This window comes from Orcinus orca, chromosome 17 (genome assembly GCF_937001465.1).
Source record: "Orcinus orca chromosome 17, mOrcOrc1.1, whole genome shotgun sequence".
Lineage (NCBI taxonomy): Eukaryota > Metazoa > Chordata > Mammalia > Artiodactyla > Delphinidae > Orcinus > Orcinus orca.
The window spans coordinates 75,312,354-75,330,767 of record NC_064575.1 but is presented as its reverse complement, the minus strand read 5'-3'; the positions used below and the strand labels follow the sequence as shown (position 1 = coordinate 75,330,767).

General features: G+C 48.2%; 2 long non-coding RNA genes across 4 annotated transcripts in view; one reads left to right on the top strand and one right to left on the bottom strand.

The window, feature by feature from the left end:
* The window catches only part of LOC117199656 (uncharacterized), a 372,975-nt gene that overhangs the window by 209,865 nt on the left and 144,696 nt on the right, over positions 1 to 18,414 (bottom strand). The window lies entirely within an intron of this gene.
* LOC125961639 (uncharacterized) overlaps positions 1 to 18,414 on the top strand; it is a 224,384-nt gene that overhangs the window by 182,587 nt on the left and 23,383 nt on the right. The gene's annotated exons all lie outside the window — the stretch shown is intronic.

Sequence of the window (18,414 nt, the reverse complement as noted above, 5' to 3'; positions counted from 1 at the left end):
TGGTCCACAGAGGTAACGCTCACAGCAGCCTCATGAGGAAATCGGCAGTATTATTCTCATGTTACAGAGAAGGGAAGCTGCTTTCCCAAGGTCACAGAGCTAGTAACAACAAGAGTTACAGTGTGACTTTACACGGTACGACTTTACATGGTGTCCTGCCAGGGCATGACCTCTAACCAGGAGAGCTGGAGGGAAGGAGAAATGAAATCACTTCTGCAGAGCAAAAAAGCAACCGGCACAGAACTAGACGGACCCTGGGAACAAAGCAGACCACGGCCTTCACACCTCATCACAATAACCTGCTTGCACAAATCTGCCCACACCAACACCAATTTGGTGATTCTTAACCATCCAAAGAGATTTTTACAAACACTGATGCCCGGATCCCTCCCTAGATCAATTAACCCTAGCCTAGGGGGCCGGGAGAAGGGATCAGATCCCCGTGTTCTTTGCAAGCTCCCAGGTGACTACGGTATGCAGCTGGGGCTGAGAAACTCCACTGCCTTCCCAGAAGCACAGAGCAGGGCTCTGGCAGGAGGAACTGCAGAGAGATTGCTGGAAATCAGGCATGAGTACAAGAAAGAGTGACTTCACTGCTGGACTAGTCAGTTATTCAATTCACCTGCAGTTGTAACGTTGTGGCCAAGAACTTCGTGCACACCCACCAGTGCCAAGAGGATGGGCTCGCATTTGCTTGGAGAGGAGGCCCACTGCCTCCCAAACCTAAGGCTCTGCCCAGTAAGGAGCTGGAGACCTGGCAAAAGTCCCTCTGCTCTCCAAGCATCAGTTTTCTCATCTGCAAAATAAGAATAATCATGCTTGTTTCAAAGGGCTCTTGTGAGGATTAAAGGGGATACGGAGGCTGAAGAATGTACTAAGATGAAACACAAAAACAGGAAAATAACATTCTAAGAGAAAGTGTTCTCACTGTCAACTTGGAGGAAGCTGGAGAGACACCTGGGTTCAAGCCAGGCTTAGCCTTTACTATCGAGTCAAGAAATCACTCTGCCTCTCCTGTCATCCATGGTATAGCAATGGCTCCCTTACTCATCTCCCCTTGTTCAGGAAACTCGGACTGGGCATCAACCATGATGTTGTTCTATGAATCAAATGAGATAGTACATATGAAAATGCTTTGGAAGTTGTAACATGTTCTACAAATGAGAGGAGATGGTTCTTGTTTGTAATGATTAACTATGGGCTCCTAGAACCTCAGGGACTATGGGGACCTTAGAGGGTCACATCACAGTGTGATGCTTGGATCCCTCTCCGTCCCAACGTGGTCTCTGAAGTGGACACCTCCAACCATGATACCCTGACCACTGTCTGAGACAGCTCATTCATCCACAAGGCTCCATTTCCTTTTATTTGGTTGTTATCTGTCTGCCTGTTCTTTCCTCTTCCCCATCTTGGTTCTAATCTTTGGGGCCATAAGAGATACATCTGACCTACTGCCTTCCTCCCAGCCTCTCATTATTTGGAGACAACGATCATGGAAGTCCACCTCCACCTCTCAAATTCCCTCCAGTCTTCTCTCCATGACGCTAAGGCAGCCCTAGTCCCCGTGTCTCAGTCAGCTCAGGCTGCCATAACAAAATATCATAGACTGGGTGGCTTGAGCAGAAATTTATTTTCTTACAGTTGTGGAAACTAAAGTCCAAGATCAAGGTGTAGGCAGGTCCAGTTTCTTCTGAGGCCTCTCTCTTTGGGTTGCACACAGCTACCTTCTCACTGTGTCCTCATATAGTGGGGGGAGAGAGAGAGAGAGAGATCAAGCTCTCTACATCTCTTCTTATTCAGGGCGCTAATCCCATCACAGGGGCCTCACTTTCATGACCTTATCCAAACCTAATCACCTCCCAAAGGCCCTATCTCCAAATACCATCCCCCTGGGGGTTAGCGCTTCAACAAATGGATTTGCGGTGGCAGGGGTGTGAGGGGATGGTGGAAGGTAGGGGCGGGGGGAGGAGACACAATTCAGTCCATAGCACATCTCCCCAGAAGGGTCTCTTGCTAAGCAAAAGCAACTCTTACTCAGACACTGAGTACCCACAATGTCTACAAAGCATTAGTTATATATGCTGAGGAAACAGATATGAGTCACCTGCCCTTAAGACACCAGAGTCCAAAGAGGGTCACTGTCGACATGTAAGAGGTCTCTGCACCATAAGAAAGACTGGGCCACAGACTGGGGAGAGGAAGTTCAAAAATAAGTCAGAGAGGTCACAGAAGGAAGAAAACATAGCCCTGCCCTTTGATTAACTTTTATTGTAGAGGTGATGACTCCTGAGCTGAAATCAGGAAATCCTCATCCACCCATTATGGACGGTGCACGTTCTCTATGCCAGACCCGGTGCTATGAGCTGCAACAGCAGCTGTGAGCAGAGCAGGTAACCCAGCCACCCTTACAGAACTGGGATTTGTTTTCAGCTATGGCCCTGGGATCCTTCAAGGCGGGATGCGTCATGCCAAATTGCTCTGCACCCCTCACCCCAAGCTAAGTACCTAGCCCTGAGTAGCTGCTCAATGACGCAATCTCATGGAACAATGAGGGAAAACCAAGACCACGCTGAAGCTGACCTTTATCATCGGAGATAATAAATCAGTACTTGCTGAAGGATGGGCTCGTGCCCTCCTAAATGCCAGAGACCCACTCGCTGATATGGAGAGCCAGGGGTCCTGGAGCGCTGAGCCATCCAAGCCACTCTGACACTGTTCTCGTGAGGACACATGTAGACAACCAGGACTGACTTGGCCTTCTGATGACTTGCCACCGAAACCCCAGGTCTTGAGGACAGGTTACATTTTGTACGGTCTGAGTCTAGTGGAGAAGCTGGCTGCTGCGTTGCTGCCCACTGTGCTGCAGGCCTTGGGAGAGGTCTGGTGACTGCAGCCCTGGCGTTAACTGAAGGTAGGACAGAGTATAAAGACGTAAAAGCAGCCATTTGGAGGTCACGGAAGCAACTGTTGCCTTCAGTAAAACTGGGCTGCCTCTAGCTATTGCTGTGGAAGTGGAATCTGAGTTTAAGACGCACATCAGCAGGGTGGATCCTCGGTGAGCAGGAAGTATAAAAGACCTTCCACTACAGGGCACTAGCTCCGCCCAACTGCAACTTCTACTTTGGGGTTCCTGTCAGTCTATCCCAACACTTAGTGAGAGATTCTTGCTGTTCGGCCTTGAGAACACTTTGATCGTTTTTATCAGTTGACTTTCCTGAAATTGCACTGTGTTGAGCGATGATTCTTACTCAAATCTATTTCCTGTGCCAGAATTTTATTGACAAGAAATTCAGAAAGATTAGACGCCCAAATCCCCAGCACGTTACTTGTATGTTTTCAGTGCATTTTCATACTAAAATAGTTTATACTAATACTCATACAAACATTAATTTACTACAATATTAAAATATTTTATACTAAAATACCATACTTTTTAGTTGACACAACATTGGGGTGCCACAGCATGGTTCTTCCCCTTTGGTCATTTCAAGCAATGAAGACAGGGCCTGTATAGTCATGTGCTTGTATGTCATGTTTACACTGCTGACATTCACATACAGAGACATCAGGATTGGCAAAACCATTGCTTTTGTCAGATTTGCCAAGTGTTAGGAGATTTTTTTTAATGTATTTCTCAAAATCTCATGTTGTGCCGTTTTATATATATATATACATACATATATGTATGTATGTATATACATATATACATACATATATGTATGTATGTATACATACATATGTATATATACACACACACATATATATGTATATACACACACACACACACACACACACACATATATAAATCTATTTTGAAAAAAATCACAAAGCTCTGGTTAAAGGTTCATTTAATAACACGTATATGTCTTTAACATCTACAGACAAAAAAGTCTCACAGTTCAATTAATGTTTTCCCTGTGGTGCAATGTGACAGGGAGGACCTGAAAGAAACAATGAAAAGAGGCTATTGAATATGTCTAGTATAAGGGGACCTGTGTTTTACCCAGAACTTATACAATATGCCCTTTAATGTAGCAAATATTTTTAAAAAGACGGAGATACTTTGTTATGTGATGATTTTTTGACTGTAGCTAAACCAATTTTTAATCACAGTTTCTGAAAATCTTGTCATTTCTTTTACCATACTTATGGGAAGATGATTATCGTTTTTGTTGAAAGATTGAAGTTTTTCCTCTTATTTTCCATACCTTCTGGTTAAAAAAAAAAAAAGTGCCTCTGTTAATGAAGTAAGCACACACCTTACTTTTTATTTTATATTTTATATGCTGTTGAGCTGTGTAACTTAAAATTGGGATCCTTGATTATGAGCTTGATTATGTCATTGATAAAATGGTGACGTGTCTGAGTATTAGTTCAACCACAGATTTATAATGTCTGGGAATATGTGGCTATAAGTTTGTGGGAGAAATAATTTGGCCGTGTTCACTAGCTTGCACCAACCTAGTGCAAGAGCGTATTAACTACCTAAGTGAACACTGAAATGGAAAACACGTGTTGGACCGACATTAGCTTCTGGCTCCTAGATGGACCCGGCTGTGGATTTCAGGTCCCCAGCCCACCATGAGCCCCTACACCTCATCAGGTGGTGGGAAGGAATGATGACATGATGCCTGGGAGAGCTCAGCATTCTGCCCGGCACAGCAAGGGATCCATAAAGACACTTACCCACAAATATTTTAGTTTTTCTTTTATCGCTGTCATTATAATCATTACTGAGGGAGACACCCCGACAGAAGAAGACAAAGGTACTTAGAAGGCAAAACTGGAGCTGGTGTTTAGGAGCTGCAGGAGGTGACAGGGCAGCCCAGAGCAGAAGGAAGCAAACACAAACTGCTCTGGACCCCAGGAGGAGTCAGAGACAGGCAAGAGCAGGAGATAGTTCACTCAGGAGCTAACTAAGTGAACATGCTAGAGCCTGTGGCAGCACACCTTTTGGGGGTCAGTTTTCTCACTGAGAGACTGGAAGAATGTTCCCTAGTACAGGCCTCCCTCGGTATCCTCGGGGGAATGGTTCCAGGACCTCCACAGATACCAGCATCCGGTGGTGCTCACGTTCCTGATATAAAATGGTGTAGTGGGACTTCCTGGCGGTCCAGAGGTTACGACTCCGCGCTTCCACTGGAGGGGGCACGGGTTCGATCCCTGGTCGGAGAGCTAAGATCCTGCATGCCGTGTGGTACCCCACCCCGCCAAATAAGGGAAGAAACTTCCGCAGACCACCTGGTCCAGGCCCCCACTGATTGGTTCACCTAAAACACACAATAAAGGGCTCATTTCGGAATGAGTCACTATCTCATAAAGAAAAAAAATGGGTGTAGTATTTGCATTTAACCTACACACGTCCCCTTGTATACTTTAAATCATCTTCAGATCGCATATAATACCTAATACGATGTAAATACTATGTATATAGTTGCCAGCATGATGCAAATTCAAGTTTTGCTTTTTGGAACTTTCTGGAATTTTTTTGTGCAAATATTTTCAATCTGCGGTTGGTTGAATCCACAGATGCAGAACCAGAGAATACAGAAGGCCGACTGTAGTAGGGAGGCTACATGAGTCAAAGTCTGTAATAGCTCGTGGCACACAGTCGGCCTGCAAGACATGTTATTTTTGTTCTTCTCCATGCTTGAATCAAGGAGCATCTGCTCTGAGATGGGAAAACAAACCTATACATAAAGATAAATCTATCTCAGTGAAATTTTACATTAACTACAAAAGGCTAGTGATCATTACAAATTCCTGGGAGAAACTGATGGTGGTTCACTAATTAATCAGGTTTAGAGACATCAAGCACCACTTAACGAATCATTGCTCCTTAGAGGAGCAAATATGAGGACGGTCAGGTTTCTGATTTACACTCCTCTGGGGAGACCGAAAGGATACACGCTTAAGAATAAAGTTCTCTCTGAAGTGTTCCAGAGTGAACAATTTCCAGCTTCATTGGCTAAAGGTAAGATGAGTCAGCTGGCACCGCTGTCTAGCAGCACGGTCGGCAGGCTCCCTCCATGTCTGTGTTAAGAATCAGAAGCGAGAAAGCGGATAGTGGGGCAAAACACGGGTGAGTGTCCACGGGGTAAGACTTTTTTGCAGGGCACTGCCTGTGGAAGAAAACGCAGCAGAAATTGAGGTGGATGGAAGACATCAAACCGAACGTTCACCGGCAGAAGTGCACTTCCCCACACAAACCACATGCTTATCACTTTCCCATTATAGTATTAAAACATGCTGCTTCTTTAAAAAAAAAAAAAAAAAATCACCAAGTTCCCACTTTCTCACACCTTCCAATTACATTTCCCGGAAATGTCTGTTAACAGGAAGTTCATACCTTCTCAGAATTTCATGTGCAAATATGCATATGTACTATTTTGTTCTGTCTTGTCTTCACAAAGGTGGGCTAATTCTATACCAAAAATACTACAACTTTTCTCCTTCAATTAACTGATTATGGACACCTTTCCATATTAGTATATATAAATTCATCTCAATTGTTCGTATTTAATTTCTTTTTACTTTTCATTTTGAAATAATTTCACACTTACAAAAAGAGTTTGAAAGTAGAATGAATTCCCACAGCCTTGCAACTTCTCAGTACTGATACCTTATATAACCACATTATAATGATCAAGTTGTATCAGGAAATTAACATTAATATAATCCTACTGTTTAACCCAGAGACATTACTCAAATTTTACCAATAATGTCTTTTGAAGCCAACCCAGGGTCACACATTGCCCTTAGTCATCATGCCCCCTTAATCTGGCATCGTTCCTTAGTCTGGCTTTGTCTTTCTTTCGTTTTTGAGGAACACTGGCCAGTGGGTTTGCAGAATGTCCCTCAATTTGGGTTTGTCCGTATTTCCTCTAGATTAAATCCAGGTTACCCACTTCTGGCAAGAATAGCACAGAAGTGATGGCTGACTCCAGGGCTGGGGCAGGGCGAGCACAGCATGAGCCTGGAACATCTCGTGGCACCGGAAGGCAAAGCAGTGCTCAAAAAATGATGGGGAAATGTCAAAAGGACATAGAACCCAACTTGAAGGGCATCCCATCCGCCGACTCTAGGAAAATTTGAGGAAAAAATCGACAGTCATGGATTATAAGCAATATAATAAAATAAGAATTTATGAGTTCACACTGATATCAATCATTGAATGTTTTTAATGGAAAAAGAAAGGAAAGTTCTTCCTTACATTAGAATTCCAACTGATAAGTGTGGAAGCGATGACGGAGACAGACACTGTTTGGCAATAACAGTAATACCAGTTTCAGGCAAGAATTTGCAGTGGAGGCTAAACTTAGGTGAAAGTATGGTGAGAAACATGATATTTATATATTGATAGTAACAGATGATCTCCTGATAAGATACTAACTAATTATAAAGGGAGAAATATAACTTTATGGTGGAGAGACCTAGCAGACACCACTCTCATCAAGTGATCAAGGTGAACATCATCGGTCATGGGACCAAGCCAGCGCCATGTGCTTCCTGATCTAGCCTTCAAATGGTCGCAAAATCTCAATTCTTCAGACTGCTGAGTATGACACTGTTAAGCAGTGAGGTTGTCCTCCAGCTTCTGCTACTTTCTCAATGCTGTGAAAGAACATTTTTTGAAATGTGTTTTCCTACTTCTAGAGGACAGACTCATGGTGGGGGGGAGGAGTTGCTGGGTCAAAGGGCACACACAGTCTAAACATTGAGAAGTTGTGTCAACTCTCCCTTCAGTGAGGCTGGTTCAATTCATCACCGCCCAGCAGCACAGAAGAAGACTCACTTTCCTTTGCCAACAACATTCATCGCTCCAACCTGCCCGAATGCCTACCACGGGAGCAAAGGAAGCCGGCTGTGGCTGGGGCAGGCCCTGGGCAGGTGCAGTGAGAACAGCAGGAGAGCTCGGAGCACCGGTGCATCTGGACAGGAAGGGATTTTCTGAGGACAAGGTCAGGGCTCCAGGCCGAGCAGGAGTCAACAGCAGGCATGTGTATTAAAGATACCAGAAAAAAAAAAGCCGACAAGGCCCTATCTACCTGCAGGATGCCATACAGGTTTGCTACTTGAGAATGACTTAAAAAGCTTGAACTTGCACCAGTCCCCTCTTGGCCTCGGCTGCAGACTTCAGTTATAACTCCTAAAAGTCTCACAGGGTACAGATGCAGTCACGAGGCTTCCCAATCAAACTTGTTAATGATAATTATGAATTTCTGGGTTGTGTTTTACAAACTGCTTCATGTCACTTTATGTAAATCACATCAAGTTAAACTTTGAGGAAAGCATTATTAACCTTTAGCGATAACAGAGAGCAGAAACTTAGATAGAGAGGGAAAGGCATTGCCTGGGGTTGCACAGCGGGGGGATGAGAGAGGCATTTGGTATTTGGAAGCCTAGTTCAGAGTGCATCGGGAGAGCAGTGGTTCCCCCCGCCCAGGCCTCTGCCCCTTGTCCGGACGGCTATTGTACTAGGGGCGTACATGCATTAGCTCATTTCCTCTCAGCCACCTAATGACACAGGTACCATTATTAGCTCCATTTTGCAAAAGGGAACAGCAAGATTTTGCCCAAGGCCTTGGTAGCAGTAAAGGGCAGGCTTAGGACTCCCACCGGGTTTATGTGACTTCCAGGCCCACGCATGTTTCTGGAAGGGACCACACTACCGGGCCCCTCTCTACGCTTATACAGACCTTGTTTAATGCTGGCCCTGCCCTGGGCCATAAGCAGCAGGGCAGTAGGCAGCGAAGGGAAGCAGGAGAGCCTGTGCATCTCACCGCCTGCCTCCTCTGAGATGAACAAAGGTAGGAAAGTGAAGAAGGGTTGGCACCCGGGCTAAAGCCCTCCCTTCTCCCCCACCCAATAAACCCAACAAATACAGTCGCTGATCACCTGCTGTACACATGTGGGCTGGATCCCACAGATCTGCTTTACGAGCTAGGCTGAGTCAAGACAAGCCACGTACAAAAACCAAAATGATGGCTGAACTGCAAAATGATGACATTACTAACAGTGAGTGCAGATGAGACACAGCTGGATGGTAAACACAAGGGCTGAGAAAGAGAGAGAGGGCCCAGGAAGGCCTCAGACACAACGCCGTCTAGAGCCACCTCCAGGACTAAGGATTTCCCCCCTCAAAACTCTCCCACCCTCCTTGGGCAGGGGCAGGGCAGCCGTTGCTGGAGGGCAGGGAAGAGTGAGATCTGGGCAGAAAGGAAAACTGCTCACAGCTACTAAGCATCTACTTAGTGACCTCACTTACCCTCCCAAACAATTCCCTAAGTAGGCATTATCTCCATGAGGTAGAGAGGTAGAAAGCGAGGCTCAGAGAGGGCATTTAGCTTGCCCACGGCACCCAGCTACTGATGATAGAATTTTAAAAATAAATATAAAGGAATAAGAAAGCCAGAATAAAAACGAGGTGTATGTGGCACTAAAGTTGGGATCTATCCACCAAACCAGACTTTAAGTTTTTCTTGTAATTCATAAGAACCAAGGGAATCTTACTGTATAACAAAATCCAGAAGATGGGACCTGCGATAGATTGAATTGTGTCCTCCCCCAACTTTATATGTTAAAGTCCTGATCCCCAGTGCAACTCTATTTGGAGATCAGACCTTAATGGAGGTAATTAAGGTTCAATGAGGTCATAAGGGTGGAGCCCTGATCCCACAGGATTAGCGCACTTATATAAGAAGAGACACCAGAAAGCTAGTGCCTCCTCTCCCATCCCACCCCCCACCCCTGCCTCATTATGTGAAGATACAGCAAGAAAGTAGCTGTCTGCAAACCAGGAAGAGCACTTTCACCAGAAACGGAACCAGCTGCACCTTGATCTTGGACTTCCCGGCTGCCGGAACTGTAAGAAAACAAATTTTCTGTTGTTGAGGCCACCTGATCTATAGTATTTTGCTACGGCAGCCCAGGTTGACTAAGACCCGGGCCCTCCATAAACCAGACCAGTGGACTGATTGGTTTGTTTTTAAACTATGTCCTCATCACTCATGATTGAGGATAGCCCCCAGTATCTGTGTATTTGTTTATAATTTATACACAGAAACACCCATATTATTATAAAGCATACGACATTTTACAGGAAAGAAATAAACAAAACTAGAAGTTGCAACACTTCTTCATATCCTTGTTGCAGGTTGAACTGTGTCCCCCCACTAAAAGTTATGCTCAAGTTCTAACTCCTAGTACTGGTGAGTGTGACCTTATTTGGAAATAGGGTCTTGGAGAAAGTAATCAAGTTAACATGATGAAGTCAGATTAGGGTAGACCTCATTCTTACAAGAAGAGGGCAATCTGGACCAGGTGCATGGGAGAGGAGTCTATGTGAGGATGGAGGAAGAGATTGAAGTGATGCACCTACAAGCTAAGGAAGGCCAAGGATTGCCAGCAACCACCAGAAGGCAGGAGGAAAGGAAGGATTCTTCCCTAGAATCTTTGGAAGGAAGGCAACCCTGCTGACACTGTGATTTCAGGCTTCTAGCCTGGACAACTGTGAGAGTATGTATTTCTGTTGTTTTGAGCCACCTCACGGGTGGTACTCTGTCACAGCCGCCCGTGCAAACTAATATATACCTCCAGTAAGTCCGCCCAGCTCACAAAGGCCAGCGTTTGACACAGCTGAGCACCACAATGATCACGATCGATGAGAATTCCCGAGGAATATCATGATTTTTAATCAGTCACATTGGACCCTGAAAATCACAAAGTTGCATCACTGGAGTGACAAAAGGACTGCTGACGTGTCAGGTCAGGACGGTGAGTTCAGAGCAAAGGGGAAAATCATGGCAGAAGAGCTGGTTTGGAGGCACACTGTTCAGTGAACGGCTCAACGTGGGAAGGTAGCAAGAGAGTCTTGTGTCCAACGGGGGCCCTGGGGGAGTCGGAAGGGTCCAGGAAGCATGGCAGAGGCAGCCTCCTGTAGGGCACTGGCACAGAGGAAACCCCCCAAGAAGCACCCAGCCCACGTCTTCTCCTCCGGCCAGCCTCACTTCCCCCTGTCAGCATAGCCCTGGTTTATTTTGACAAGCTTGTTTCCACGCAGCAGGCGCACACACCCCTGCAGACACAGAGAAACCCGGCACACCCTGGGGACCGGTGTTCATTGTGGAAAACCCAAAGCATCATCTCCAGACGCAGCAGGCTGTGGAAAGGGGCCACTGGCAAGCCCCCCGGGAGTGGCCCGTGGTTGTGTGCAAGCAGCACGAGCGGGTGAAGCCGGCAAGCAATGAGCGTAAGACGCAGGGCTTCCGGGCACGTGGCTGCAGGTGGGTGGTGGGTTTGGGGTGGGGTGGGGGTGGGCGGCGGCGGGCCGGCAGTCTGGGCCTCAGAGCGACAGGCTTGGAAACCTGCTTTGTGCTCAACTGAGCGAGAACGGCAAGGGTAGGAAATATAGAAATAACAGCTCGCGCATTAATCAAGGCTCAACATGGGAAGAGGAAGCATACCCGCTGAATTTCAGATAAAGAATGAACCGTTTACTGAAAAGACAGGAGGGAGAGTCCGAGGTAGCCGAGAGGTAGAGAGCAAGCACACGGGGATGGGGCATGGGGTAGGATTATCGGAACTGAGAAGTCTGGGGGACCCCAGGGAGCCCTGCTGGGGATGTCATCTCTAGAGCAGCCAATGAGGCTGGTTCCCGGAGTAGGGGACAAAGAAATCCCTGCAAACTGGAAGCAACTATTGCTATTGGGACCAAGTGCTGCTGGCAGGGGAAGAAGTATTGCTACAGTGATATCAGGAACGAATAGAAGTGAACAGAAAGGGGCAAGACTCCCCCAGCTCCCCAGCTTCCAGGCTCCCTGGAACAGTCAGATCCGGCCACGCTAGGCCAGCAGTTCTCCAGCACCATGATCAGCGGCCATGGACTGGGCACCACCCCGTTTATACTGGGCATGTGAGTCCAAAAACTTAGGAACAACTAGTCAGGCACAGACCCCGGACCATCAGGCAGGACGCTGGCCTGAGCCGGGCGGCCAGGTCGGTATGTCACACCAGGTGTCCTGGCTCTTCATCAGCTATGCACGCCTTCCAGTTGCCCACCAGGCCCACGTCATTCCTAACATTGCCTGCCTGGTCCCTGGAGACAATTGAGTTTGAGACCCCTGGCCAAAAAGGAAATGGGGTAGGGGATTCTGCATTGTATGTGAATTCCTTCATTTGCATTCAGTGTGTATCAGGTTCCAACAAGGCAGGGGCGTGTGTCTTGTCCACTGCTTTATTCCCCCAACAAACTCTGAAAGTGAATGGACGGACCTGGCTTTGGTTTTGGGAGACTGTGCAAGGCACTGCCTGCGAGACGCAGTGCTTTCCTCAAGGATGCGGTCTACTTAGGAGCAGCAGACAGGCAAAGAATTTTTTTTAAGTGGGTATATTTCTGATGGGGTAAGCCCAGGGGACTCTAGGAGTGTGTGCGGGGAGAGGGTATAGTGTGAGGATAACGTGGGAGGGGAGGGAGGACAGGACAGGCTTCCCAGGAGGACAAAAGGCACACAAGGCCTGCGAGTGTGACAGCGTTCTGGTCTGCAAGCATTCTGGGCAGCACATGTTTCTGAGTTTCTGTCCAACTGTGTCCAACTCTTGACTTCTGCTCACGAGACTACACTGTCCACAGGGAAAAGTCCAGTGTTCTCATCCCACTGCTCTCTGCCCATGGGGACTTTTAGAACTTACCATTCAGTACTTCCTCTTGCCGACCAACATGGGCAAAAAAATGTCTGTTCAAAAGTGTACGGAGTAGTAATGGATTAGAGTTGGAACATCAGTATGAATTCATGGTTAGCTTAACAGAGATACGATGGATACCTATGGAAACGATTATACACATGTGTATACACATGGGTTAGGACACTCACACGTATTTCATTCCTCTGTTGGCTGAGAAGACTTAGAAGCAGTGATGCCCCAGTAGCAGTGAACACATCTCACACCCATACGTTGCTTTCTAATACCATGTTCCAATAAAGCAAACCAGGCCTCCTTGGAGAAGTGGCTGATTCTAGGTCTGGGGGCAGGAAATATACAAGATGAGCCTGGAGCACCTTGTCATGCCAGAAAGGAAGGAAATGCTCAAAAAAAAAAAGGAAAAAACAACCCCCCCCCCGTCGCCAGGCAACAACGATGGTTGTATATCAAAAGGACCCAGGAGCCAACTGAAAGAGCTCCCAATGGCCAAAGCTGAAAGAACTTGAGCAACAGAACGTGGCTCAATGTTGCTTTATGAGCAACATAAAGTCATATTGAACTAGAATCCAAAGTCTATAAAAATATCCACGAGTCTGTATGGATATAAAGAAATGGGGGAGAAGAGACAAATCTCCCAAGGAGAATTCCAAATAATTTGTGTCAATACTTCGCATCAAGGGGGGGCAAAACGCCCCACTCCAGAGGTGTGACGTCCTTCCAAGTACGGTGAGGAAATGGGGCGGGGGCAGGCATTTTCATGGTGGAGAAATCTAACTAACAGTAGCGTAGCCAGGAGGTCAGGATTACTTTACGTCTGCAGTCTTCCTCCTAAGATGCATCATCTCAGACTAATGATGAGAAAAACATCAGACAAATCCTAATAAAGGGACAAGCTATACAATACCCGACCTGTACTCCTCAAAACCATCAAGGTCATCGAAAACAAGGAAAGTCTGAGAAACCTTCACAGCCAAGAGGAGCCTAAGGAGACATGACGACTTAATGGAACACAGTATCCTGGACGGGACGGCGGAACGGAAAAAGGACATCAGGAAAACATTAAGGAAACCTAAAAAACAATGTATAAGTTGTAGTCGATAATAATTATTCACCCATATTGATCACTACTTGTAACAACTGTGCCACACTAATGTAAGAAGTGAGCAGCAGGGAGAACTGGACGTGGGATATATGGGATCCTCCCACATACTTTGAAGACAGTTCAAAATTGTGAACTATCTTCACAGTTTTTCAGTAAAATCAGAAACTGTTCTGAAAATAAGGTTTGTTTTCAAACATGTGTGATGGAAGTGTGCGGGGGAGTGGAGAAATTATGACACCTGGACTATTTCCTTCCATTTCTGCCCCTCCTGATGGCTGCTGTATACGGTTCCCGTTAAACTCTGAAAACATTCTATCAATCCCGAAAAGGCAACTGGCGCGGATGTGAAATGTGTAAGCTGGGAGGGACTGACAGACCAGGGCAGCCGTCCGGCACTCTGCTTTCAATGAGAGCTGAGGAAAATGAGGTTCAAAGCCTGGAAGCAAATGACCGATGAATTCCTCAGCTCAGCGCCCGTGGGTGGAGCATCTTCGGTGACTCGAGGAGTCACAGACAACCGTGTCATTTGGTCCTCAGAGCAAGAAACCGAGGCTCAAAAGCACCTAGAGCCTGAATCCCAGCTGGCAAGGGGCTGGCAGGTGGCAAAGCAGAGAGATCTGGGCACGCATCTCCTTTCTGCTCCCTGTGCAGCAGCCCTCCCCCCACCCCGCCCCCCATGGCCGGTGGCTTTCCCAATTCCCGGCCACTCCAGCAGGGGCGGTGCTGATACTCAGGGAAGAGACCAGCTCAGGGAGGGTGACGCTTTCGATCGGCGTTTTCCTTTCTACTTTGATGAAACTTTTCCTTAAGCCAACATTTTTTAAAGGCCCTCCCACTTCTGATTTCCCACGGAGATGAAGCCAGGTGCCTCTGCTTTGCAACAGCAGAAGAATGCCCCTCTGAGCCCTTGCGGCCAGACATTGTAGGATGCTTGGCCTACAAGACTGAGGGTGGATCCCTCAGTCTTAAGGTTTCATCTTTGGAGGGAGAAAAAAAACATCCTCCAGATGCCTTGCATCCCACGATGGGTACTTTCTTCATAAAGGCACCCATTACAACGAGCTCCAGGAAAGGGACAGAACTGACGACGGAGCAGAGAGGGGCAGCCAAGACAAAGTCCAGACACGCCTGCGGATCACGTGGCAGGTAGTGGGGGAGCAGGTTCAGATGCCTGGATTCAGAAGAGCCACGCTCATCTGTGAGGTCCACCACCAACTAGCAGGGAGCTCCCGGCAGCACAACTGCTCTGAGTCTCCAACTCATCCGTCTGTGAAATACAGGAGTCCTATTCTGCTCAGGCTGCTATAACAAGATATCACAGACTGGGTGGCTTAAACAATGGAAATTTATTCCTCACAGTTCCGGAGGCTGGCAGTCCAAGATCAAGGTGAAGCTCACTCAGTTCCTGGTTTGCAGAAGGCTGTCTTCTGGCTGTGTCTGCACATCTCAGAGAGCAGAGAGAGACGTTACTCTCCCGTGCCCCTTCTTATAGGGCATCAATCCCATCCTGAGAGCTCCACCCTTAAGACCCGGCCACCTCCCAAGGGCCCCACCTCCTGACACCATTACACTTGGGATTAGGGTTTCTACATCTGACTTTGGTGGCGGGGGGGGGGGGGACACGAAAATATAGTCCATAACGGGAGTCCATAAAGCCAGCCTCCGTCTCCGGATTGCCTTCGGGGCCATAACAGTGGTGCGTCCCTCCTTCCTTGCAGGTACCCTGCAGAGTGGCACAGTGCAGGTTCTCCGTAAATAACCAAGGGATAAAAGCAGAACGGAAGAACGAAAAAGAACTTTTATAAACTCTAAAGTCCTAAGCAAACAGTGCTCAGTTTCCCCCAAATCCCAGAACAGACCCGGGAGCCCTTGACGAAAGAGCATTGTGTGCATGATTTCTGACTTTCTAACCCCAACTCAGGGTCCAAAAGTGCAGGCAATCCAAGAAAACGTTCCCCAAGCATGTCCTGGACGCCTGTCACGGTGCCAAAAGCTGGCGCGAAAGAGACAGCAAGACCCAGAGCCTGTTCTCCAAACATTCCCAATCCAGGGAGAAGAGCTGGTGTTCAAACAATCCAGGGAGAAGAGCTGGTGTTCCGGGGGTGGCTCGGACTCCCAGCCTCTGCGAAGCCCATCGCGGGCACCGCCGAGAACGCTCGGTGTCTGCTGGTGTGACAGAAGTTATCAGAAGAAGCAAAACTAGGCACATTTTCCCCTAGACTTCTGAATCCCTCCTCTGCATTTGCCCTCATGTTTTGACATTAATTGAACTCTGTCTTCACTACTAAAAATAAACTCCAGGTCAGATGCAATGAGCCAAAAACCTCAATATGAAACCACAAGAAACAGTAATAGTAAAATGGGCCAGTAGCAGAGGAGTTTTGAGAATCCGTTTCTGTTTCAAGGGTAGAGTTCCGAGTGGGTCGGGAATTCTTTCAGCAAACACTCCGGACGCTGAATAAAGCAACCTTGACACACGTAGCCTGTGGCCAAAGACCAGGGCTGGCTCGTGTCTGAGGACAGGCAGGCAGGTGCCTTCAGACACCCTCTCACCAAAAGCTAGAGAGGGCTGGCTTGGGAGTACCAGGCAGGACCCAAGAGATGTTCCCAGAGGGAGGCGGGCCCAGGAGAGGAGTCCAAAAAGGCAAGGTGAGCGTCAAAGGGAAGAAGGCAACGCTGCGCGCAGGTGCGAGGAGGGGCCGGGATGCGACAGAATTAACACAGTCAGGAGCCAGACAGGTAAGGAGGTGGGAGAGAAGCAGATAACAAGGGCTCCCTCTCGCTGAGCATCTCCTCAGGCCAGGTTCTGCAGCTGAGAAAAAGAGGCGTGGAGAGCTATAAAGGACTTGCCCAGGGTCACAGGGGGTAGAGGGAAGTGCAACTGGGGTAACGTCCCGGTTACGGCAGGAACAGTGCAAACAGTCCCAGGGGTGGGAAGGGTGTGGAGGCCTGCTGTTGGCGTGCAGCCCAGGTGAGCTGATTTCTAGGCAGGGATGAGGGCAGACAGGCTCCCAGTGGGAGAGCAGTGCCTTTAGAACAAGCAGCACCACAGGCACAAGCACAGATGTTTGGGCTTTTCTCAGAACCCCTAGGACAGAGCAGCCCTGACCGGGGACGCCTTCAGGTCTGCGAGCCTCGGATTCCCGGCGTCTACTCCTGCTCTGTCTGCTCCCAGCAGCTGAATTCTAGGGAACTTCCTCTCCCAGTAGCCCCAGACAGACCTGCCAAGCCTTTCCTCCATCAACAGAACGGTTCTTCCAGCTTTCAGATTCTCCGCCCCAGTGACTGGACTGCTATCTGCCGTTTTCCCGGACGCGGGAACAGCTCGCTCCAGCCCTGCAGGTGCTACCGGGAGGGAGGGAATTCCAGAACAGGTGACTGCACGTCCACGTACACACTCCTGTGCCCCAAGCTCATGGCCTGGACCGGGAGCGTGGGCTTCCGAAACAAAACTCAAGGACTGGTTGAGTGCTCGAGGGCCCAAGAAAGGCATGCAGCACTTTCACAGGATGGCCTGAGAGCTGCGCTCACTGAGGCTGCCTCCTGACACCAGAATCAGCAAGTAAGTAGATGGTGAAATAAAAGCGAATGGCGAATGTGAGCGTGCAGGGCTGCTGAGCGCCCGAGGACGGAAAGGCTCGTCAGCTCAGCTCCTGGTAGGTCTTCTTCATATGCCATCTTCCAAGAGTCTCAAGGGGCAGCACCCTCTCCCGGAAGCCTCTCGGAATGGACAAGGGACCCTCCCCAGGCCTCCCAGATGCCTGGTGAATCTGGAGAACCCTCTGTGTGCCAGGGCCGGCCGCCACGTTGACCGAAGGGCAAGGCCTCGTGCCCTCCGTCTCTGTGGGTCACATCAACACGGGCAGGAGCACATCAGCACGAGCCTCGGCCGCGTCCTCAGTCCTACCTCCCTAACTGGCTTCTCACCAGCTCACACTTTCTCACCCAAGTTTCCACCCTCGAAGAGCTTTCCAGTGTGTGGTAGGACTCATTTTTCCTTTTTCCATCATGTTACTTATCATCTCAACGCCTTGCTGAAGAAAAAGAAAATGTGACCGACCTCACTCTTGGCTCTAAATCTTCAGCAACTTTCTCCCTTTGGTTCCCACTCTGGCTTTTTCTCTCTATGCCCTCTTTTTCAATGATTCATTCATTTGTTCTTTCAATGTCCACAGTGGGAGGCCCAACGCTGGGGTATTAAGAGTCCTTGCTCTAAACAAACTCACCAGTGACTGGGGGGGGAGGGGGGGGACGGGCAGGGGAGGGCAGGAGAAGTCACATGGCACACAAAGCCATGCCTTCAACGGCCGGCTACAGCCCAGTGTGGGGAGGAATCAACTCTGCTCAGGTGGAGGGGGCTGTGCACGACCGAAGGCGATTCACAAGCCGTTTCCCAGGCAGACTTGGTGGCAGGGGAGAGGCAGAGACAACAGCAGAGCAAGGACTGGGAAAGAGCCTGCTGCATGGCAGGACCTCTAAATGGTGTAACTAATGCATTGAAAACAAACAAACAAACAAAACCCTCTTCCGTTTGGGAGCATTTCCTCCACCGTGAAAGGCAGAATGGTAAACTCTTTATCTCCACCATCTCACTCAGCACCCATAACATC